The sequence below is a fragment of the Etheostoma spectabile genome, unplaced genomic scaffold, assembly GCF_008692095.1.
Source record: "Etheostoma spectabile isolate EspeVRDwgs_2016 unplaced genomic scaffold, UIUC_Espe_1.0 scaffold00019187, whole genome shotgun sequence".
NCBI classification, from domain to species: Eukaryota; Metazoa; Chordata; class Actinopteri; order Perciformes; family Percidae; genus Etheostoma; species Etheostoma spectabile.
Window position 1 is genome coordinate 1 of NW_022604730.1, and position 23,937 is coordinate 23,937.

At 41.4% G+C, this 23,937-nt stretch overlaps 1 long non-coding RNA gene and 6 other non-coding genes across 7 annotated transcripts; 3 read left to right on the plus strand and 4 right to left on the minus strand.

The window, feature by feature from the left end:
• Window positions 1-293: 293 nt before the first annotated feature.
• On the plus strand, window positions 294-1,546 carry LOC116684045 (uncharacterized). Its single transcript, XR_004330755.1, has 3 exons — window positions 294-399; window positions 1,095-1,249; window positions 1,452-1,546. It is a non-coding gene; the product is annotated as an uncharacterized LOC116684045 (long non-coding RNA).
• A 10,250-nt stretch (window positions 1,547-11,796) lies between these two features.
• Window positions 11,797-11,868, minus strand: trnag-ucc (transfer RNA glycine (anticodon UCC)). The gene has a single exon. It is a non-coding gene; the product is annotated as a tRNA-Gly (tRNA).
• A 156-nt stretch (window positions 11,869-12,024) lies between these two features.
• On the plus strand, window positions 12,025-12,112 carry trnay-gua (transfer RNA tyrosine (anticodon GUA)). The gene is given in 2 exon segments: window positions 12,025-12,061; window positions 12,077-12,112. It is a non-coding gene; the product is annotated as a tRNA-Tyr (tRNA).
• A 3,864-nt stretch (window positions 12,113-15,976) lies between these two features.
• On the minus strand, window positions 15,977-16,092 carry LOC116684046 (U5 spliceosomal RNA). The gene has a single exon (XR_004330756.1). It is a non-coding gene; the product is annotated as a U5 spliceosomal RNA (small nuclear RNA).
• A 1,463-nt stretch (window positions 16,093-17,555) lies between these two features.
• trnaa-ugc (transfer RNA alanine (anticodon UGC)) lies at window positions 17,556-17,627 on the minus strand. Its single transcript has one exon. It is a non-coding gene; the product is annotated as a tRNA-Ala (tRNA).
• Window positions 17,628-22,667: 5,040 nt separating this feature from the next.
• trnap-ugg (transfer RNA proline (anticodon UGG)) lies at window positions 22,668-22,739 on the plus strand. The gene has a single exon. It is a non-coding gene; the product is annotated as a tRNA-Pro (tRNA).
• A 615-nt stretch (window positions 22,740-23,354) lies between these two features.
• trnay-gua (transfer RNA tyrosine (anticodon GUA)) lies at window positions 23,355-23,442 on the minus strand. The gene is given in 2 exon segments: window positions 23,355-23,390; window positions 23,406-23,442. It is a non-coding gene; the product is annotated as a tRNA-Tyr (tRNA).
• Between the last annotated feature and the right edge of the window lie 495 nt (window positions 23,443-23,937).

Consider the following 23,937-nt stretch of genomic DNA (forward strand, 5'->3'; position numbering starts at 1 on the left):
TTGCCTTCTTTAAATGGTTATTCATTTCTTTAAAGGGGTGATAGAATGGTTGTATAGAGTATATCACGCTGTTCTTTGAGGTCTCCTGATAGGGTATGTAACATTTGTTGGGCTAAAATGTTTGTTTTAGCTGTTCTTTTGGCCCTCACACCACCCTGCTAAATTGACCTGGCTTGAAACGAGAGCTTTTCTGCCTTATATGGTCTGCTCATGAATATTTAAATAAGCTGCGCGCTGATTGGTTGGTGTGCAACGAGCTTTGCTGCTGCACACAAACATGACTAAAACATCCAAGGTGGCGATAGCATGGTTACCGTATCTGTTTGAGCCTGAATCAGAGGAAGGATCTGACATCGAGGAGCAACCTGCCAGTAAATTGGAAATGACTTCTTCAGACTGGTAGTTTTGTCATTTAGCATTTACTTGCTTTTTCAACATTAGAGGTTTGTTGTCACACTAGTGTAATACTCCCACTTCAGTGTTGTAGCCTAAGAATAACTTTGTATTAGCCTTGTTTTTAGTATTGTAAGCAACATAACTTATTAATTTGCACATGGACAAATATTTTACAACTTGTACCCTCGCAATTTCAGTCAAGATGTCCAGTTGGCAGAAACGTTAGTGGCCAGTTCATAGAGCTGCTCTCAACGAAAGTCTCTTAGTCACCTTGTAACATTTGTTACCGTATACTCTCCTGCTGAATAGTGATTGATTGTGATTATGAGTTACGTACATTCTTTACCGCCCAGAAGTAATGTTATCTTACAACAGGACGTCCATTAAGCTGGACAGGAGCCTTTTTCTGTTCAGTTTGTATGCTACGTCTAATGTTATCTTGGAACTACTATCATGCAGATTAGATCATCTGACTATGAGATTATTACCTTCTTAACATGTAGTAATCTAATGTAGTATCTTACCTTGGCAGGTGTTCTTGTGAAACTGTGCACACATGCCCCAGGAGAGAGAAAATATGTTGCCAATAAATACCTCAGTTAAATAAAACTAGAGATACATTAACTCAAGCTACTTTATGCTTTCTGCTCATTCAACATTATGAAATAACAACAGGCTCATTATGTTTGTTTTTACAGGTCAGAAGAATAAGAATGACCTAGATTCCTGAGGAGATAACCTGTATGGCTCACCATCCTGGCCTTCATCCGTGCCTCAATATATATTCTTTGCAAAATGCAATGAATATTTACAGAGTTGACCATGGCCAGTTGAGAATCAGATGGATGGAAAGGTGAAGCCAATTTGATACCACTGTTAGCAGTTCAAGTATCTAAATAAAATGTTTAACAATACGCATTGATTATTGATTCAGCATTATTACAAAAACACAGTATTATCAAGACAACAAAATTACTTTATTTTGTTTCAAAACAATCATCATTACTCTTAAATCTAAAAATGTGATTGTCCACTACACCCTGTTCTCTTTGTAGGCAATGCAGACACAGGGCTTATAGGACTTTTGTGAGCTGGTGCTGGGTTTTCTTGGTAGAAGTGTCCGTGCCGTGACCCCTCTTGTGTCGTGCAGCGTGGAGGGAGTTTCTGGATGTTTCAGGGCAGTATGTCGGGTTGGGTGCCTGTCGAGCTGAGCACACAGTCCTGGGGCACAGGACTGCTTCCAGATAAGGAAGGGGGTCGTGGATGATCTCCTCAAACACCAGTCGCATCAGGTCTAAGACATAGCCTGTTGTGTGTGAAAAGTCATTTTAGCACCTATATCATTGCACATTCAGATTTGTTGTTTGCAGTGTGTGAAAAGTTATTTTGAGTGCCGATAAGATGCAATTTAGTATTTTTTGTTTGTAATAAAAAAAAATTTAAACTTACAAACTTTTGTCTCTGTCTTCACTTCTTTGACGGTGTAACCTCCCCTGTTGGCCTTTGGAACAGACGTCTGTACATTAGTTTCCCCTTGGCTGTCTTCCGTTGTGGCTGCAAGATACAATCAAACAAAAAACAAATGTTGTAACATAACTGTATTACCTTTTACACACACCAAGCAAAATACTCCAGTTGACTCATAGCAAAAGCAGTTGCTAAACCTCTAAGCTGTGCCAAAGCAGGACTCTAACCAGTGTTGTTACAAGTGTCTTACAGTGGGAGCAGCTTAAATCTGAAATGATTTACATTTATATGGCCGGCCATTAGGCTTGATGTCTCTTGACCATGTTTGTGTCCCACTCCTTCACTGAACAAAACCAGTTTCTGCAGACAATTTGTCCCCCATTCACATTTGCCTTTTCTAAAGACTTGTTTTGTTGAATGACAAAGTTCATAGGGCGTGTACATACCTGCAAAAGGCATCGTCAACACACAATCTAGCATTCAGTCATACCTGTTGTATACAAACACATTCCTGCCTATTGTCCAAATTATTTTCACCAGCCCCCCCCACAAAAGGAAATGCAATTGATTGAGATCAGACCAATCAGTGATAATCCAGATGAATAGTTCTATTCCTACTATAAATAGTCCACTAATGTGTTGGTAATGGCTCACATATTTGATAAAAGTCACTCACTCATCATGATAACATTAGATAACACTGCTCTGCTAAATGCTACCCAGTCACAATGCTACACAAACACTATAAGACGTCTGGTTTGTAAGAATAATTAGAAAGGTTACCTTGTATGATATGTGCGGTGTTGATGTCTTATGAGACAGTTGTGTCCCCCGAGATGACACACTCGGAGCATCTGTTTGGCAAGCTGCATCTTTCGCGTCTTGTCCTTGTGACGTAGCGTTGCTCTGAAATAAAAAAACTGCAAATCAATACATTGCAGTCTATATACACACTGTTTTCACGAGATTGACTAGATATCATATGAAATGATAACGTTTCCAGTTCTGTTGTCGAAGCAAACGGGATAACAGAGCTAGCTAGCTAGCTGAGTAACGTTACAGCTTAGCGCTAGCTAGCAACCAAACGATCATGATTCTACTCAGCTGCAGTTAGCTTTCTTGCTGAAATACAATAAAAATGAACCTGACAAAGTGGACAAACATGCATGGTGAACTATAGATGGAGCTACATGACAACACGGGGTATTTATTCGAATGGAACAGTTAGGAAAATGAAACGTTAGCCCCTTTGCCATAACAGGTATCAACACACATCCAGCCTATGCTAGCTACAGGATACCTTAGCATTGCCAATGTTACTGTTAATGACGAAATCCTACTTACAGCTTGTGGTTGGGATGACCAGACAATCGGAACAGCAACAGCAGCTTAGCAAATCCTGCTTTAAATTGTCCAAAGTTTTGAAAACTGTCTTTGGTGAAAACGTTCCCTGGGATCTCCTTATAAACAGCAGCCGAGCCCGTCAAGTGGTTGCTTCCTTGGGAAGGCTGAGAAGTGTCACCGTTCCTTGTACAGCCTGGAACTCTGCATTTACGACCCTGGTTCATTGTCATTATCCTGGGAAATATTCCAAACTTTCTTCTTAGTAAATCCCGTCAGAGTACACAAGCAGCGTTCTCAGTCGGACATCTACTGACCTAACGCTAGCTCCATTAGGAGCTGGTCTCAGGTCAGTGGCCTGTGTGTAGATGTTGGGCTGGACTGTTCTCCTTATACGGTAATGGGCGCGACAAAGCTAATGGTTCTGAGATCCTGACGTCATCTTTTGGCTTTGTTGGGATTCGCCCGTTTTCAGCGGCAGATTCAAAATGTGGGATTTTCAGAGGAAAGGCATGTCAATGGGATTTAAAGCTTCTTTGTATGTCCTATTTACCCACCAAACTGTCGGTATTCACATATGACAGGGTAAAATCGGTTTTGCATTCTATCACCCCTTTAATGTTTAATTTTGTATACTGCCCTGTAACTTTTTATTCTTGTGTTTTATCTGTTTTTATTTTTTAACTGTTTATTCTTGTGTTTTATCCAACCAAAAAGGGAGCATATCAATTAAGCTGACTCTACATGGATCCACAGACACAGACAGTGCACTACGATTTCCATTTTGCCCGTGTCTGGTAACTACTACTAACCAATTGAAAAGTTTATGAACATTTGTCCAAACAGGTATGGCACTGCTTTTCAGATTATTGTGGCCGAGTGGCTAAGGTGATGGACTAGAAATCCATTGGGGGCTCCCCGTGCAGGTTGAAATCCTTCTGACAGCAAAAGGCAGGCTTTAAGAGTGGTAGCAATCCAATGACACATCACAGACTATCAATTGCAGATGTACCTCCATGAACAATGTTGTGTTATCTCATAGGTACTGGAAGTCACCACAAATGTATCTCTTATCCTTTATTTTCAGTCTGTGTTAAAAGATTTGCACTGAACATTGTATTTTTTAAATTTTGTATTTAAAAAGCAGAATAATATGGTTTAAAGAGGCTTATCTCGACAGTGTTAGACACCAGAAGGACTTCCTGGCGACCATGTTACACACACTCACACACTCTCACTCACACACACACAATCACACCCACATACATTCTCACGTACACACACACAGAAACATATATACACACATACATTCTCACAAAGACACACACACACACGCACACAGACAAACACACACAGTCTCACTCACACACACTCACACACATACACTATTGAGGTCATAACGTAAGTGTGATTTGGAATTGAATGTGCAGCGTTCCCAGTGTATTTATGTTATGGAATTAAAGCTATTCTAAGGATGATTTTGAGAATTATTCACTGTTTTATTCACTATTATTCTGAACACACAACTGTGTGTGTCAGTCCCTCCAGCATTTCGCAATGTCGTAATTGTACAATTCACACAAATTCAACCAATCACCGTGACTTTGGTGCGACCCCCCATTTTGACCAATCACTGCAACTTTTCCGTAAATTTGACCAATAACCAGAGTCTCCCCTGACTTCAACTAATCCGAGCAGTCCCACGTGCCAGTCTTTGTCTCAGTATGACACACATGGGGGATGCAGGAAAAACTGGAGACGTATCGTACAGGATGACCTAAACTGAGAACAGCTACAATCATAATAAGTGCAGTGATGCGTCAAAGTCAAATACTTTATCAACCATAGGAATGTGTCCGAGGCCAGGTGAGGAATTAACAATGTAAAGATAAACAAGCCACAGACACATGTTCAAATTCGATTAATTCAACAAATAGTCTTAATCCTCCAGCCAGTTTCATATTACACATTTGCAGCATCCTAAGCCTTTTTCTAGAAGATTAGTACAAACGTTTAGCCTAGAGTAATTTTATTTTCCTCCAGTTATTTTAAACATTTAAAAAAACAAAGACATTGCAACTTTTATTGCAAGACAAAGCTTTACAAAAGCTCCCGCAAAATCTGGCATTTTGGACTGCAATAATCGCAAAAAAAAGACAAAAAATAAATAAATCTGGGACTGATGTCTCCATCTGTTGAAAAGTACAATACATAACCATTTCCCCAGGTGTGTGTGCGCAGGTTTATTTAGGAGAGCACAATGTGATCTTTTGCAGGTCTCTGGTACTGTGTGCATTTCCATGTGTTGGAAAGCACAATGTTACCATTACATGAGGTAGTTTGCAGCTGCTGTTTGTATTATTGTGTGTTTGTGGGGGCCCGTGTATGTGTGCAGGTGTTTTAGTGGGTCTTTACATGTGCTCATCTGCTATAAAGCACAATAGTGTTCCATTGGACCAACAGGTCAAAAATTGACCTAGGAAAACCAAACCCTGTATTTTAAAACCCCAAAATTCATAAATTATCAATAATAAAATTTTAAACCCTTTATTTTGGTTAATAGAAATTCATTTCTGATAAAGAAACTTAACATGTAAAATTTGAAGTGTTGATCCCTAAGTGATCACCTTTTTGTGCAATTGTTTTAGTTTGGAGGCATGCATAAAGTAATGGCAAAAAGAAACCGTTGTGCTTCCTGGCAGATTAAATCATTCATAGCTTTCAATTTATCAGAGAAGTATGGTAAAATCAGTTCAGTTTAATATCACCACAGATATAAGTAGGTACATGCAGAAACATGTCAAAGGCACATCAGGTTGACAAGGTAACAAGCGTCAGGTTGGCAGCCTGGTCGCCCAGCGTCAGGTTGGCAGCCTGGTCGCCCAGCGTCAGGTTGGCAGCCTGGTCGCCCAGCGTCTGGTTGGCAGCCTGGTCGCCCAGCGTCTGGTTGGCAGCCTGGTCGCCCAGCGTCTGGTTGGCAGCCTGGTCGCCCAGCGTCTGGTTGGCAGCCTGGTCGCCCAGCGTCTGGTTGGCAGCCTGGTCGCCCAGCGTCTGGTTGGCAGCCTGGTCGCCCAGCGTCTGGTTGGCAGCCTGGTCGCCCAGCGTCTGGTTGGCAGCCTGGTCGCCCAGCGTCTGGTTGGCAGCCTGGTCGCCCAGCGTCTGGTTGGCAGCCTGGTCGCCCAGCGTCTGGTTGGCAGCCTGGTCGCCCAGCGTCTGGTTGGCAGCCTGGTCGCCCAGCGTCTGGTTGGCAGCCTGGTCGCCCAGCGTCTGGTTGGCAGCCTGGTCGCCCAGCGTCTGGTTGGCAGCCTGGTCGCCCAGCGTCTGGTTGGCAGCCTGGTCGCCCAGCGTCTGGTTGGCAGCCAGCGGTTTGGTCCGTTCAGGGGCAATTGAACATCTGCAAGTTTTTGAATAGCTGCCTCAGCTTCTACTTCATTGGTTTCCAGTTGTGCTGAAAAATACGTAGAAATCGTTAATTCCCAACTACCCTTGACATTAATACTGTAAATAATTTACCATTAAGGCTTCTTTGTTTTTGATTAAAAAGTAAAGTATTAAGACTTCCTTTTAAGACTTGATACCTCCAAAACATTTAATTGGTAATTAGGCCAGTGGCGTTTGTTACATCATTACAGAATCTGTATTGAGATTAAGTTAGCACAGCAGTTGTGTTCATGTGCTGCATTTACTTGGTTTGGGAAATTCCACAATCTCTACAGAGCTACCTTAGCTTAAGTTGGCTGACTGACTATATAAATGTCTGAATAATTTGAGAAGCCAGCTTTATACCCACATTGTATGGTCAAAATAGCTTAAATTAAACATGGGTTGGAATCCCCGTTCCAAAAGCCAGACAACTTAATTTACTACATTGTGCCACAAAGAACCTCAGCTGTAAACACAATTGCAGCATTTTCCCAATATGGTTTCTTAGAACCTGCTCACCTTTTTTAGCAGCTTGGATCAACATGGACTCCATTGACTGGAGAAGTGCAAAGGCCCTCTTCATGGAGATATCATTGGGAGACACATCTGCAGTTCAAAATAAATTCAGTTAGTATCCGTAAGTAGCTCTATAAAGATTCTGTCACTAATGTTCTTACCTCTAATCATTCTCCTCTGCAGCGCATCATCATGTCTTTCATTTGTGCCGCCAACTGGCAAACTCAAGCCTGAGGACAATGCAACTGCGGTTAATCAAATGTTTCTGCTGTTTGACACCACATATCATGAACTTGCTAAATTTCATTTCAGTAATTGAGTAATTTACCCTACTCTTTACATTCGCTATACTCCACTACATATTTGAATACAAGCTTCAAACAGAAGAAATGTAACAACCTTTGTTAATCCAAACAGTCAGCGCACAAACAACAAAGACCCAAACAGCTGCCATCACTCCTGTCACCAAGAGAAAATGGTTCCTGTGCTACATGCCAGGTAAAAACCATCATGCAGGTAGCACAGCTGTTGCTGATCAGCTCTGATTGGCTCTCGCTGCAGAGTCAGTGCTAGTTGAGATTCAGCCCATGAAAAATGGGAATTTGGAAGCAAGGGACATGTATAGACTATATTGTAAAGAAAGTCCAGGAAGTTGTGTTTTTTACAAGAAAGAAAGTCAATGATGTTTGTCTGAACACTGTTAGACTTTTTTTTGTAAATTTGCGTTAACTTACTGGCAACGTGCTGTAACTTCCTGATTACAGTATCATAACTGTACATGTTTTTTTACAGTATAATACCCTTACTGTAACTTAGTTTTACAGTAGTAAAAATACCCTTAGTTTTACTGTTTAAAGAACTCCACAGTGGGAAAGCCCCAGGGATTGATTAAATTCGTTAAGAAATATTGTAAGGAGAGGCTGTCTTGGTTGACATACCTCTTTAACATTGCGTGGAGGTCTGTGGCAGTGCCTAAGGAGTGGCAGACCAGGGTGGTTGCTCCCCTCTTCAAGAAGAATGGCATCTGCCCATTACAGGAGTATCTCTATGCTCAGGCTCCTTGGTAAACTCTACTCCAAGGTCCATTACACCATTGAACCTTTAGAAGTGTTGCAGGGGTATGCTAGGCAGTTTCTTTCATGATATCCACCTGTGTGCTATTGAAGGCACACAACAATCACAACAAGGATGAAAAAGCAACAATTATTGGCCAACTTAAGTCATTTAGTTAGCTAAGCATCCAGAGGATGTGGAAAAAAAGCAAGTCAAGAACAGGTTTTAAAGGACTTGCCACAGACAGTGAATACAGCAGTAGATATGTCTACTGTGTACAAACACATGGTAACTTTACATCTGTTGACAATAAAGATGCTCACAAAATGCTGCACTTACAATTGCGTTTCTTGTGCACATTCATGTCCTCTTAATTACAAAGAACTGCTAAGTTCTTTATTCCCAATATCATTGGAAATATCATGTCTCAGAAAAAAGTAGCTGTCAGAAGTGGGATTTGAATCCACGCCTCCAGTGGAGACAGCGACCTGAACGCAGCGCCTTGGACCGCTCGGCCATCCTGACTGATCCAACAAATGCAGTAGGACCTGTCTCAAAAATTATAATTTAATATAGTAAATTAAAGATGTCATGATATAGTAGGTTCTCAGTCATCCATGTCATAGTTAACAAGGGAAGGTTTCTCAACTGTCAGTCCAAATATATGGGCGTTCATGGAGACATGGAAGAAAGTCACCAGGGTGGCAATGTGCTTGACAAAGGCAATACATTGCGCGGGATGTGAAGGCAATGTGCAATACAGGCCAAATCCTATGGTGGGAATCAATATCCACTAATGTTTCTGTCAACAATGTCCACCTGAATCCAGAAATGTCCCTGCCAGATGGGAAATAGACCTGACAATTGGATCAACATTGTGCAATTATCTTCAAAATGTCCAACTGAGTCCACAGATATACCTGCCAGATGGGAAATAAACTGATAACTGTCTTTGTGGTCTAAATGTGTCAAATATTGCCGTACAATGCCCACATTGAGTCCAGATGTGTCCGTTTTGGTTCCTGATCCATGCTGTTACCCCAAAAGATCCCAACTAGGCCAAGGGCAACTGGACTTGGTAAAAGGTTCTCCGCAGAAGTTTTGTCTCTCATCCAAGAGACTTCTTTAGTTATTTTTTTACACAGAAAGGGGTGGACACAGTGCCCACTCCCCCACCCATATCTGCTAATTGAAAGCTGTGGGGAAAGGGGGGTTCCAAAGCTAATAGACCATTCAACAAGCAATTCTGATGCACTATACTGGCCCATTCAGGATGAGCACTGTATACTCTGACTCTATTGCCCCTTATCAGATTAAAGCTGTTAAACCTAAGGCGGACCCCTGGCTAAATGACACCACAAGGGCCCTTAGGCAACACTGCAGACAAGCTGAACAAAGATGGAAAGACAATCTACATGTGACACTAAGGAACAGTCTATCACATACCAGAATGCTGTGAAGGTGGTGAAGATGCAGCATCTCTCTTCTGTCATAGCTAGCAATTGCCACGAACCTAGATTGTTATTTAATACTATTAACTCTGTCATAAATCCATGCACCTCTGCTCCAACAGATGTGTCAATTAGTACATGTGAGAAATGTCTTGGTTATTTTATTGACAAAGTAGCATCTATCTGGGAAAGACCAGTGCTAATTTTAAGGTATTTTATCTGCTTCTCCTACACACTCAGCTGTGTTTGAGGAATTTAAGCCTGTGTTGAGGTTGTACAACACATGAAACCTACCAACTGTCCCTTAGACCTTGTCCCAGCCAGAATGGTGAAGGAGGTTTTTAATAGCACCATTGGGGCGAGTCTTCTTCCTCTTTTTAAGTAATTGCTAAGCCTGTACTTTGTTACTTTTACTTGAGTAAAGAAGTTAAATCAGTACTTCTACTTTTACCAGAGTATTTGTTAACACAATTATCTGTATTTCTACTTGAGTACGGGCAGTGAGTACTTTTGCCATCTCTGATGGTGGTTGGTATGCAGGTCACTTGATGTAATACAAGCAAATACATAAGGCCCCACCCAACAGTTTTGTGATACGTGGCGTGCAGCTGTATGTCAATGATCTAGCTTGCTGTGACCAAGAAACCACCAGCATAATGACTGATACATCATCAGTTCTGGAATTTTCTTGGATGCCAAATATTTGAAATCAAAGTCAGAATCCAGTTGACATGTAAGAACATTATAATGCACGTCCAGCTTCTACATTTCCGCATGAGTCAGCTTCCCCAATTTCTGAGTAACAGGAAAATAGCCTGATAAGCATACATGTGCAGCTCAACCTCAAAAAGCCATAAAGAAAATGTTTGTGGCTTAAAGATCGAGCTCTCGCTCAAAAAATGTCCAACAAGCGCAGTCTCTGTGGCGCAATAGGTCAGCGCAGTCGGCTGTTAACCGAAAGGATGGTGGTTCCAGTCCACTCAGGGAAGTTTGTAGCTAACAAAGAAGTCAAAGGAGAAAAGAGGGAAAAGAGTGCCGGATCTGTTATTGTTTTAAGGGAGCAGATTTACAGCTATACACTTTGTGGCTCACACAGTGGCTAACCTTTGTTGCCATCAAAGATGCTATTTGGACCTCCAGAAACTTGCTGGTAAGAAAGCACAAGCAGATCCCCCCGTGGCTGTGATCAGGATGGCTGCAGTATCTAAGTAGTATGTGTTTTATGATTGTACTTTTGTTTTTGAATGGTACATGAACATATTTTAAAGAGTGGTTTTATATCTGTGCTGCGAATTTTGGCAAACTGTTTTGATCACTTGAGGTATTTCCGTGTAGTCTTTGGTCTTGGACAGGTACCTTGCAATCTAAAACTGTATATCCTATTGTCTCTGGAACAATAGTTGGCAGTTGGAGGAGTAATGGCTCTTTACAGTGAATATGCAAAAGAAGATGTTCACAAATTCAGTCCAGGTAAATGCTCAGCCCATATTCACACAGACCTAAACATACTCACTTAATGCTGGTTACAATATTCTAATCAACAATGCCAGAGAAAAATGAAAAAGTGTGATAATTTTTTTTAATAAAGTATTAGCATTTTTTAATAAAGTTATGGCTTTTTACTTGCAAAGGTTTTTTTTCCATAACAATAACAAGCATACCGTTAGTTACGGCCCCTGTGTCTGTCACGATGTGGAGTATGGTACTTGCAGGTAGTGTGGCCGAGTGGTCTAAGGCGCTGGATTAAGGCTCACTCTCCACTCTCTGGAGGCGTGGGTTCAAATCCCACCACTGCCATTTGCATATATTACATAGCTGGAAGGCAACCAATGTGGTCTCTTACAGCTGTGTCATTTGGCCTGAACTTGGTGAAGTAACTAAAATCATCCATCAATCACCTTGCTTGGATTGTTCCTTGTTAACCTGAGGTTCAACCTGAAACCTTCCTTTCCAGCACTTTGGAGTAGAAAATCAACAAATAATTGTGATAATTAATCGTGATCTCCATATTGATCAAAGTAATTGTCGTTATCATTTTGGCCATAATCATGCAGCTCAAAGAGATTTTATCAAACCAGGTTGGGCAAGTAACCTTTCTGCTGACTTCTTGTAAAAAAAAAAGCAATTAACACAACTCAAAGAAAGCTACTGCGATGGCTGGGAATCGAACCCAGGTCAACTGCTTGGAAGGCAGCTATGCTCACCACTATACCACCATCGCTGGGCAATGCACTGTTCACTTCAAATCTTGTAATACATCTGGGCATTGAGACTCAAAGTGTGCTCTATCAGCCCCTGATGAGTCAGAAATTCCCTCCAGGGGGTCCTATGTTTTCACATTCACAAGAATGGGAAGTGCATAAGTATGTGCTAATTCCCTTCAATAGCTCAGTTGGTAGAGCGGAGGACTGTAGATGCATAAAGCTGAAATCCTTAGGTCGCTGGTTCAAATCCGGCTTGAAGGATCTTGTTTTTCCAAAGTTTCCTTTCGGGGATCAATAAAGTATTTCTGATTCTGATGTAGAGATGGACAGACGACCCAAAAGAATAATATTTCTTGCCGGGACATAACAAGAAACAAAAAAAAGAGTTGCGTTAGACAGAGTTAAGCCCTGACAAAATAGAGAACTACAGACAAAAGTTGTGGAATAGTGCCAAGTGTGACCAGAAGAATTGAAAAAAACAACCGTTTACTTTAAGGTTTGTACTATAAAGTACAAAAGTGGATGTGGCCTATATGCTGGAATAGCGCCACCTATCGAATGATGTGCCAAATTTTAAACTTGGCCATTCCTCGTTAGTATAATGGACAGTATCTCCGCCTGTCACAATACTACAAGGACTCAAGGAAGTCCCGGAGAACGCGTTGGACTACTCATGAGGGGAAAGTGGCCCTTGGCTCAGCCTGTGTTCAGCGTGGGAGAAGAACTCTTGATCCTAAAAGGAATATTGTCAAGCGATGGAAAGAGCACAACTCCTGGACATGAACAACACGTCTCAAGGCGCAGCAGTGTGTCAAGTCTGGGCACCTTAGAATTCCTTTTATTGTCTTTGCAGATAATGTGGTTCTGTTGGCTTTATCAGGCAGTGATCTACAGCGCCCACTGGGGTGACTCATGAGGGGAAAGCGGGCCTTGGCTCAGGCTGTGTTCAGCATGGCTAAGACCCTAAATCAGGCTTTCAGTACCTATGGGATAATACAATATTGTTCACGAAGGCACAACTGAGATTTTTTATAATGTGATGTGTCATTGGTTTGCTACCAACGCTAAGGATGCCTTTCATTGTCGGCAGGATTTGGACCTTCGTGGGGAGACCCAATGGATTTCTAGTCCAGTGCCTTAAACACTCGACCACGACAACTCAAAAAGTGGTGATAAACCAACTGCTTGGAAGGTAGCTATGCTCACTACTACACCACCATCACTAGACAATGTGATATTCACTGCAAATCTTGCAACCTATCTGGGCATTGAGACTGATTTTTGCATTAATTAACATAAATGCAAGGAGGTCACGACATCCCACAACACTGTGCTATACAAATTTGCACAAATCCTTTTCAACTGCTGAGTAAAGCAGGACATGGGTAAAGTGCACAGAGTTTTTAGACACTAGAGATGAGCCGGATACTCGGCAGAAACGAGTATCCGTACGGATAAAGCACTTTTGCCAAATACAAGAATAATACGAGTAATACGAGTCCATATCTGTGCTCGGATTGTTAAAAAATCTGACTGACGTGTAGCTGACTGTGTCTGCGTTCTGTGATAGGCTAGTCACAGCACCCCTCCCCTACACTATTCTGTGATAGGCTAGTCACAGTACCCCTCCCCTACACACAAAAAGATTCCTTGTGTTGTCATGGAAATACTTTTCTAATCAGCAATAAATACAACAATTTCTGTTCAAACTGTATCTATTGCATGCTTAAAATAACATACTGGTTAAAGCCCCGCCGATTTCCAGACAACCCAACCCACTTCCGGGTTAAACCCTGTCCACTTCCGGGTTAGGCCCCAGTCCGAGTACAAATACAGACACAGACAATGCTGTACTCGCTCATCCCTACCAGGTACTTTAAGATCAAAGGGTAAGATCTGTAAATGTCTCTGATAAATTGCAATTCTATTCTCCTACACAGTATTATATTATTTATGTTAACAATACATTGCAGTTCTAGTGTTATTTGTGGTCGGTTCTGCTTTTATTTTGAAAAGCGCCATTTTCTTCTTCTTGTATTTTGTTTGACGCTACACTTCCGGTCATACTCTCTTCACAATGTGTTGCTCACGCATTGTCAGAGTGGTAAAAACTTGTAAGTTATTAATCATTCATCCGTTTGAATTTTGTAAAGAAAAGGTTCGCATTGTGATTTACTTTATTATTCTTGTTGTTCGCACATGGTATTTCTAAGAGCTCCAACTGTGAGAATGTGTCAAGCTAGAGAGCATGCAAGTTAATGGAGGGAAACTCGTTGATTAGCGCCCTCGGAGAGCGGAATAAGGTACGATTAATATGTGAATATGAGTACTATTTTAATTGTTTGTGAATCAACATTGAAACATTTTGTACTTGTGTTTTCTGTAGTTTTCACGGTGTTCATGATACAAATGGTGCCGGGTGCTCCTTAAGAAGAAGAATTAAAGTGACACCCGTTTGAAACTCTCTGCGTCTGAGTCCATAAATCCGAGGGGCCGCTACAAGATCTTCAATCTTCTGAGGTATGATCCCATCCAGAACCGTGCCATAACTGCAGTCTTAGGATTTCTGGATGGGGCCGTGGCTGCTGTTATGTGTATAGCTGTAAATCTGCTCCCCTTTCCCTCCTTTCTCCTTTGGCTTCTTTGTCACTCTTCTTTGCACTCGGTCCCACTTGGACCTCCACAGGAAATTAAAAATGGCTCGTTCCAGGTGTAAAATCCCTTTTTTGGGTGGGATTCTTGCCAGTTGATCTGCGAGTTTATGTGAATGTTTTGCAAAATCTAAAGAAATACCCTCCAGGGGGTCCTGTGTTATCATATAAATAAAAATGGAAAGTGCGTACATATGTATTAGGTCCCTTCGATAGCTCAGTTGGTAGAGCTGAGGACTGTAGAGGTATAAAGCTGAAATCCTTAGGTCGCTAGTTCAAATCTGGCTCGAAGTATCCCTCTTTTCCAGAGTTTCTCTTTCCCCCACAAGTAAAATGAAAAAACACTGCATAAACCTTTCCACCGTGTGTTCATTTAAATATGGGTACACCTACATGTAGGGCTACGAGATTGCAATATAAGCCTATATATTAATATTAGGATTATACATAAGTTAAGGATGCATAAAATAAATAAACTTCAACTGGGAATTTTCTTTTTTTAAAGGGATTTTTTTTTTGCTAGCTCTGGAGGGAACTACTAGAACTGTTGGGCCCTTGTAAATTACAGAGTGTGGTATAGACCTACTCCAACTGTGAAGGGTCTCGAGATAACTCTTGATACTATATTGATACTATAAATTAAATTGAATTTAATTGAGTCAGTATGGACTTGGGGTGCAGCATGTAACAGGAGAAGGAGAAGTCATCAGTTGGGCCTGTGCCTCGAGGAATGGGGGTATTAATATGACTAGGAGGGGTGGATTCATTTAGACTAACATATTCTCCATCACCCAGCCAGGTTTCAGTAAAACAAAATAAATCAATATCATAATCTGATATTAATTCATTCATCATCTTGCTCAAGGTGAAGGATTAAAGACACAGTTACTTTAACATCAGAGGGTAAGGTCTTCAATCTTCTGAGGTATGATCCCATCCAGAACTGTGCCATAGCTGCAGTCTTAGGATTTCTGGATGGGGCCGTGGCTGCTGTTATGTGTATAGCTGTAAATCTGCTCCCTAAAAACAATAACAGGTCCGGCATTCCCTTCCCTCCTTTCTCCTTTGCCTTCTTCATCACTCTTCTTTGTACTCGTTCCCACTTAGACCTTTACAGGAAATAAAAGATGGCTTGTTCCAGGTCTAAAATCATTTTCTGGGTGGGATAAAAACAGAACTGATGAGTAAAAGCAAAGGTAAAATCACTGCCTTGATGATTAAAACCATTGCTTCTAGTGTTAGTCCTCTAAGTCTCCAGTATCCTACTCTCTGACTAACTTTCCCTACTGTGTCTGGCCAATTTGTTTCCCACACCCTTCCCAATGAAATTTTTTGATTGGTCCTGGTCACAGTCAGGGGGAGTCCTGTTGTCTCAGTCGCTGTCCACGGCCCATGAAAATCGTCTTGCTTCTATTATTTAGCTGCTGTTAAGACTCTGAGTCTAGTTAAGGATAGTTAAAAAGAAGTACAAAAGACTCGGCCAAACAGCAAAGCCCCCCAAAAATAGTTTCATCTCATCAGCGTTCCCCTCCAAGGAAGTCTTTAGTAAAAGGCAAAAGTCTTGTGCATTATGAAGAGAAACCAGAGTGAGTACAGCCGTCTGATCGAGAGCAGCCGAAAACCCTTGTGGACCCAGTCCAAACCATCGTGGTAAGCCTCACTGGGTGTCCAAAATAAAATGATAAGAGGCAACTTGGTAGACTCCTTACTGATGTTTGTATCTGTACTCACAATGCCCTGTTTTTAAAACACCAGCCAATCACAGGTGTTACATGTGAATAATCAAGGTGTGAGTAAGCAGGAAGCTCACATAAAAGATAGTGGCAAGGAGCAACCACATCTACCAAATGTTTAACTTTACAACCCGTGAGCTGTTGGTACCTTGGTTGCCGCGGGTTCCCAAACCTTCCCTCAAAATGTGAATCACACATCTTCCCGCCCCTGAGTATTAACAGCAGAGCAGAGTGGCGCAGCGGAAGCGTGCTGGGCCCATAACCCAGAGGTCGACGGTCGAAACCATCCTCTGCTAATTGTATCAACATTACTTCTATTTCCTGTGTGTTAATGTTTAATGAAGCATCTGTTGCTGCATCTGTCTGAAGTGAAATGTCTACACCTGCTGAAAAATAAACTTAATCGCATGTCAATTATATTTCATCCACGAATATGCAAACTACAGTGCTAATACCTGCTGTAACACCCATAAAAACTGGAGCGTAATACAATAAATATGCTACATTTAAAGTGCTTGTAGTGCTATCTGATAGTCTGAGGTATAAAAGGGACACCGTTTAGTTTGTGTCAAATGCACTCTACCACTGAACAACATCCCCTGAAGATTTTCAGATTTTTTTTACTTTTTTCCAAGATAGACTAAGACTTATCTTTATTAATCCTTTTGGGATGACTCACCGCGAAGAAATTGAAATATTACAGAATAAAAGAAGAAACCGTGGTAAAACATGTGATGTTAATGTTGTATATGGCTTCAAAACCTGTAAATACAACTGCGATGGCTGGAAGTCAAACCTGGTCAAAATACTTGCACTGCTACGGTATAAATCATAGTTGAAAAGTAACACACCTGTTGCCTTTCTGCTGCTTTCTGCTCTGTTGATAAACTTTTCAATTGGTTAGTAGTAGTTACCAGACACGGGCAAAGTGCAAACCGTAGTGCGCTCCCTGTGTCTGTGGATCCTCGTGGAGGCAGCTTGATTGATTGATAAAGTCCCTTATTTGTACCATATAAGAGATCTAATATTTTATCAAATCAGAGGGGCAAGTAACCTTTCTGGCTAATCTTGACAAATAAAGCAAGTAACCACACAATGAAAACAAGTGCGATGGCTGGGAATCAAACCAAGGTTAACTACTTGAAAGGCAGCTTTGCTCACCACTATACCATCACTAGACTATGCACTGCTCACTGCAAATCTTGGTCATTGAGACTGATTTTTGCATTAATTACCATGAACACAAGGAGATTGCCTTTTAATACTTTTCTCTTTCAGATTAAGAGCTTTTTGCAGCTCTTTCACAGACTGGACACTTGTTGGAGATGCCGGGGATTGAACCCAGGGCCTCATACATGCAAAGCATGCGCTCTACCACTGAGCTACATCCCCTGCATGTTTTTGGCTTTTAAACTTTTTGTGAGATCATTGAATAAGAGAAGACACCTGGGTGAAATATGTAATATTTATGTGTGTATGGTTTCAAAACATGGCGGTGGCTGGAAAGTGAGCCTTGGCAAAATGCTTGCACTGCTATGGTGTAAATCTAGTCGAAAAGTAACACATCTGTTGCCTTTCTGCTGGACAACACAACACTCACTGCAAATCTTGTAACACATCTGGGCATTGAGAAATGCACTGGTGGAGACGGGTGGCTTCCAGTAGCTATGAGATAACACAATATTGTTTATGAAGCCACAAGCTATGTAGGGTGTTGTTTTAATGCCCCGGATCCCTAACAGGGAGTCTACCTCCTTCAATGTTCAGTAGTTTTCTGATCGGTTAAGATTTCTGTGGGGACCCCTACCCGGGAAAAATGTTGAAGTAAACTATTGGCCACTTGTCTAGCCTTGGTGTTTCTGAGGGAGAAAGCTTCTGGGTAACGTGTTGCATAATCACAAATCACTACGATGTAGTGGTGACCTGCCCTACTCCTACTGTTAAGGAGTTTAGATCGGTGGTCGGAGTCACCTGCTGCCTCCATGTCCCTGCTCGACACCCTCTGCTACAATTCTCCATGTCTCTTCTCTCTGTCTGTCTGTCTCTTTCTCTCTATCCCCAACCAGTTGAGGCAGACGCCACCCCACCCTCTTAAAGAATGCCTTTCCTTGTCTCAATCTCAGAAATAACCACAGAATCACAACTTCCATTCATGTGCTTGTGCCAGTATTCAACCACCTGAAAGTCGCTGCATTTCCAGTATCAGTTGTGTTTTTTGTTTTTAAAAACACCTGCCCGTGTGAGGGTTGAACTCACGACCTTCAGATTATGAGACTGACGCGCTGCCTACTGCGCCAACGAGGCTACGAAAGCACTCTCGATGGTTGGGAAAATTTCGTAAAATTTGGTCTTCAATCTTAATAAAAACAATGTATGTGGAGACCTATGTACTCCACATACTTTGCCAAACTTGATTGGTTGCCACTGTCCCTCAAAATGTAAATCCCAGAATTTTCCTTCCCCTGATTATAGACAGCAGAGCAGAGTGGCGCAGCAGAGGCATGCTTGGCTCATAACCCAGAGGTTGATGGATCAAAACCATCCTCTGCTGATACATGTCCCTGGATGTTATACAGGCAAATACTTAAGACCCTAACAGATTGTAGCTGAATTTCCTTGATGGAAAATTGCTAGAACTCTGTGTTTCATGGCTTGTTGGTCTGTGGGTATGACTCTCGCGTTGGGTCCAATAGGTCGCTGATGAGACCACTTTGCATGGATTAAATAATCTGGTTTATTTATTGAGTGTGATGGAAAAGAGTGTCATTGGCGTGGCAAATTCATCACGATTTTACTATCACTTTTTACTGACAAAATCAAGTCTGTGTTTTGGTAAAAATATTTTGTATCAAATGAGATCAGGAAACTGACTCATTCAGTGGAGACATGAAAAGACCCCATGACAATCTACCTGACCATAGTCTTTCAAGTCAGTGACAAATCCAAGCTGCATTTCCTTTTTCCCAAAATTCAAGTTCCAATGTTGGTAAAATGTTTTGCTTCAAAAGTAGTCTTTCGTCCAATATAATCAGAAAGCTCAATCTGGCAGTGGAGCCATAAAAACACCACATGCCAAAAAATTGCTGAAAGTGGTTTTACGTGGCTCGTTGGTCTAGGGCAGGGGTCAGCAACCTTTACCACTCAAAGAGCCATTTGGACACGTTTCACACAGAAAAGAAAGCACTGGGAGCCACAAAACCCTTTTGAAATTTTAAATTAAATAACACTGTATATAACTTTTTTTTGCCTTTGTGCTATGTATAAACAAACTATACTGTGTTACAATTATGAAATCAATGAACAACTGCAGGGAAAATGAATTTCTGCATACAACAAACATTTTTAACTCCAAAAAAAAGACGTTGTGTTGAACGTTAAATAAAACACTCAATGTCTGTTTGAGTCCTTGTAGTAATGAAACAAAACGCCGATCTTAAATTATCCACTGGCAGTAAACAAAAATGCCGTCCTCTCTCTGCGTGCCGTCATCCTTTTACCGGCGCCGTGCAGTCAGCCGTCAACCTGAATAATAAAATGTCTATTTCACTGAACAATGAAAAAATGTGAATATTTGCAAAATAATAGGCAATTAAAATACTGATCATACTTGGTCAATGTGATTTCTCCTCCTGAACCTCAGCGCACAGCGTCTGCACATCGGGGCTGTACGCGGTCACCTTCATCTTCACACAGGACTCTAAGCTGTCATCTGTGAGGCGTGGGCGGTGTTTGTTTTTAATAAAGTTCATGTTGGAGAACACCTGCTCGCATACATATGTGGATCCAAAGATCGACAGGACTCCAAGTGCATACTTTTTCATGTTGACATAAATGTCGGGGATTGCATTCCAGGTTTCAAACACAAGTTGGTCTGGTTGGGGAGGTTTTCAATATCACGCCATTTGTGATTCTGAGCAAGAACAGCCTTCTGACGTGAAACATCTTCAAGGTCCGCTGTCAAGCGCTTGAACTTAGACACCCACATTTCTTTGTCGGCTATGTCTGCCAGTTCCATCTCAAGATCAGGTGGACTCACCCCTGGAAATGCTGTCATATTCAACAGGGATGGATCGAGGCTTAGGGGAGTGACAGGGAAGGATAATGTGGGTTTTTCCTCTCTGAACTCACTGAATCGTTTCCCGAACGATGTTTGCATTGCGATGACTGCAGAATGTAAAAATTCTAAATTGATCATGTGAGCTTCTCTGAACTCTCTCAAACTGGGGAAGTGTGACAGTGTGCCTTTCTGTATATCTCTGGCAAGCACCGTCAACTTGCGCTCGAATGCCAAAACCTCCTCCAACATGTGCCGGGCTGTGCGTCCTTTACCCTGAAGAGCTGTGTTCAGGTGCGATGTCATGTCTACCAAGAAGTGAAGCTTTTCGAGCCACACTGGCTGTTCTAGCTCAGGAAATGTGAGCCCTTGCTGCCCAGGAAGGTTTTCACTTCCTCCAGACATGCCACAAAGCGTTTCAGCGCCTCGCCTGTGGGCAGCCACCGGACTTTGTTGTGCAGCAGGAGATCAGAATACGTGCTTTCCAGCTCGTCCAGTAACGAACGGAACTGACGGGGATTTACACCTTTCGCCATTATTTTGCTCACAATCTGAATGACAACATTCATGACTTCTGTGCATTCCGGAAGAAATGTTTGAGCACACAGTGCTTCTTGGTGCAGGAGGCAATGAAAAGTCAGCAACTTTCTGTCCAGCGACCTCTGCAGGAAAGCCACAAAGCCGTCATGCGCTCCAGTCATACTCTGTGCTCCGTCTGCACCACTGACACCAGGTGGGTGGTATTGATTCCTTTTGATCTTAAACAATTCAAGACAGCCTCACAAACGTCCTCCCCCCCGTGTTTGGCCTTTTAGTGGTATCAAGTTTACATACCGGCAGAACAGCGCTATTTGTTCAATATCACCTTCGTCTTTAGATTCATCACAAGCAATTGATTGAATTGAAATTGAATTGAAATTGAGTAGGCCACAGCTGAATTGATGTCTTTAATTTGCTGTCTGGTGATGTCTTCTGCCATTTTTATGGTTCTGTCTTTGACAGTCTTTGCAGAGAGGGACATATCCCTGATTTTCTGCACAATTTCACTCTTGTTTTTAAAGTCCTTGAACAGTACATTCTGAAATCTTAATGAAAGATTCTTTTTCTATATTCTCCATCTGTAAACGGCTTCCCGTGACTCACTAGTTCCTGAGCGGCAACAAAACTAGCAGATGTACTTGAACTTCATCCACTTCTTGAAGTGATTTTTGCTCTGATCAGTCCTCTGTGTCAGTTCCAAAACAGCTTTTTTTCTCTCATCTCCAACCGGATATTTCTGAGCAAAGGCTGCGTGTTTATTCTGGAAATGTCTTGTGACATTTGACTTTTTGTTGTTAGCTAGTTTGTCATTACATTTTAGGCACACTGGTAAACCAGTCTCGTCAGCAGTGAAAGCAAATGAATCTGCCCACGTAGCATTGAACGTCCTGTTTTCATCACATTCTTTTCTTTTCTTTGAATTCTCCATAGTTGGCCTACCTGGGGTCAAAAAGTTTAAAAAAAAAACACTCACTGGCGGGTGTCGCACATTGTGACGTGTATTAAGAGCGACAACAACAACAACAAAATAATAATATTTAAATATTTAACTATTTTAGAAGTTACAAGATCGCCATAATCTTCCTAGAAATACATTTTAAACATGAACAAACTAAAATAAAATACATTTTAATTAAATACTCATTAATTATTTTCAAAAGCTGAGGAGGAGCATCAAAGAGCCGCATGCGGTTGCCGACCCTTGGTCTATGGGTACGATTCTCCCTTAGGGTGCGATAGGTCCTGGATGAGACCACTTTGCATAGTGGAAGCATGGATTGAATAATGTGGTTTATTTATTGAGTGTGATGGAAAAGAGTGTCATTTGCCCCCGCAAATTCATCACGATTTTACTATCACTTTTTACTGACAAAATCAAGTGTGTGTTTTAGTAAAAAAAATTGTATCAAATGTTTCCTGTTGTCAAATGATATTGGAAAGCTGAATCGGGCAGTGGAGTCATGAAAAGACCCCATGCCAATCTACCTGACCATAGTCTTTCAAGTCAGTGACAAATCCAAGCTGCACTTCCTTTTTCAAGCTGCATTTCCTTTTTACCAATATTCAATTTCCAATTATGGCAAAAGTAGTCTGTCGTCCAATAGATGGTGGAAACTAGGCTTTTCTGCTGTCACTTCTGACCGAAAAATTCAAGTTCAAATGTTGGTAAAATGTTTTGCTTCTAAAGTAGTCTTTCGTCCAATATAATCAGAAAGCTCAATCTGGCAGTGGAGCCATAAAAACACCACATGCCAAACAAACTACTTAACAATTGCCTTTTGAGTCACTGACTGGTCACATTTACTTGATGGAAAATTGCTGATAGAATAGTTTTATGTGGCTCGTTGGTCTAGGGGTATGATTCTTGCTTTGGGTGCGAGAGGTCCCGGGTTCAACTCCCAGACGAGCCCTGAAACAGGGTGCTGTTCCGACAGTAATCTGTACTATAAAATCCAGTTTATGTTAAATTAACCCAGATTAGGAGCCAGCACAATTGTAGTACAGCATGTTGGCAATTTTTCATATCCTGCTTCAACTACATGCTACAAAAACAACTGAGCAAAAATATATGGAACAAACAAGCAGGACATGACTCTCCTTGTTCATTGGTCTAGGTTTATGATTCTCGCTTATGGTGTGATAGGTCCTGGATGAGACTACTTTGCATAGAAGGGGAGGCATGGATTGAATAATCTTGTTTATTTATTGAATGTGATGGAAAAGAGAGTGTCATACGTGACGCAAATTCATCAAAATACTACTATCACTTCTTAGCTTTCCAGCCGCTGCATTTATCAATGTACGATCATTCTTACGCTCTGATTGGCGTGATACGAACGTTTCATTAATATCACGTAAATCCTGTCGTAAGAGGATTTCTGCGCTCATATCTAGCACACCTCTTTTTTTTGTTTCATGTTATGTCTTGGCAAGAAGTATTATGCTTTTGGGTCGTCCGTCCAGCTCTACATCAGAATCAGAAATTCTTGATTGATCCCTGAAGGGAAACTCTGGAAAAAATCTTCTCCTTCAAGCCGGATTTGAACCAGCGACCTAAGGATTTCAGCTACATGCCTCTACAGTCCTCTACTCTACCAACTGAGCTATCGAAGGGAGCTTGGACATACACACACACTTCCTATTCTTGTGAATGTGATAACACAGGACCCCCTGGAGGGACTTTCAGTGAAAGAGAGCGTTTTCAGTCTCAATACCCAGATGTATTACAAGATATGAAGTAAACATTGTATTGCCAAGTGATGGTGGTATAGTGGTGAGCATAGCTGCCTTTCAAGCAGTTGTCCTGGTTTCCATTCCCAGCCATCACAGTAGCTTTATTTGAGCCGAGTTACTTTTTTTACAAGAAGTCAGCTGAAAGGTTACTTGCCCAACCTGGTTTGATAAAATCTCTTTTAGTAGCATGGTTATGGCCAAAATGATAATGACAAATACTTTGATCAATATGGAGATCACAATTACTTGTGGATTTTCTTCTCCAAAGTGCTGGAAAGGAAGTTTTCACCAATTGTTGAACCTCAGGTTAAAAAGGAACAATCCCAGCAAGGTATTTGTCATACTATACTATAACTTTTATGAATTTGTTTACAT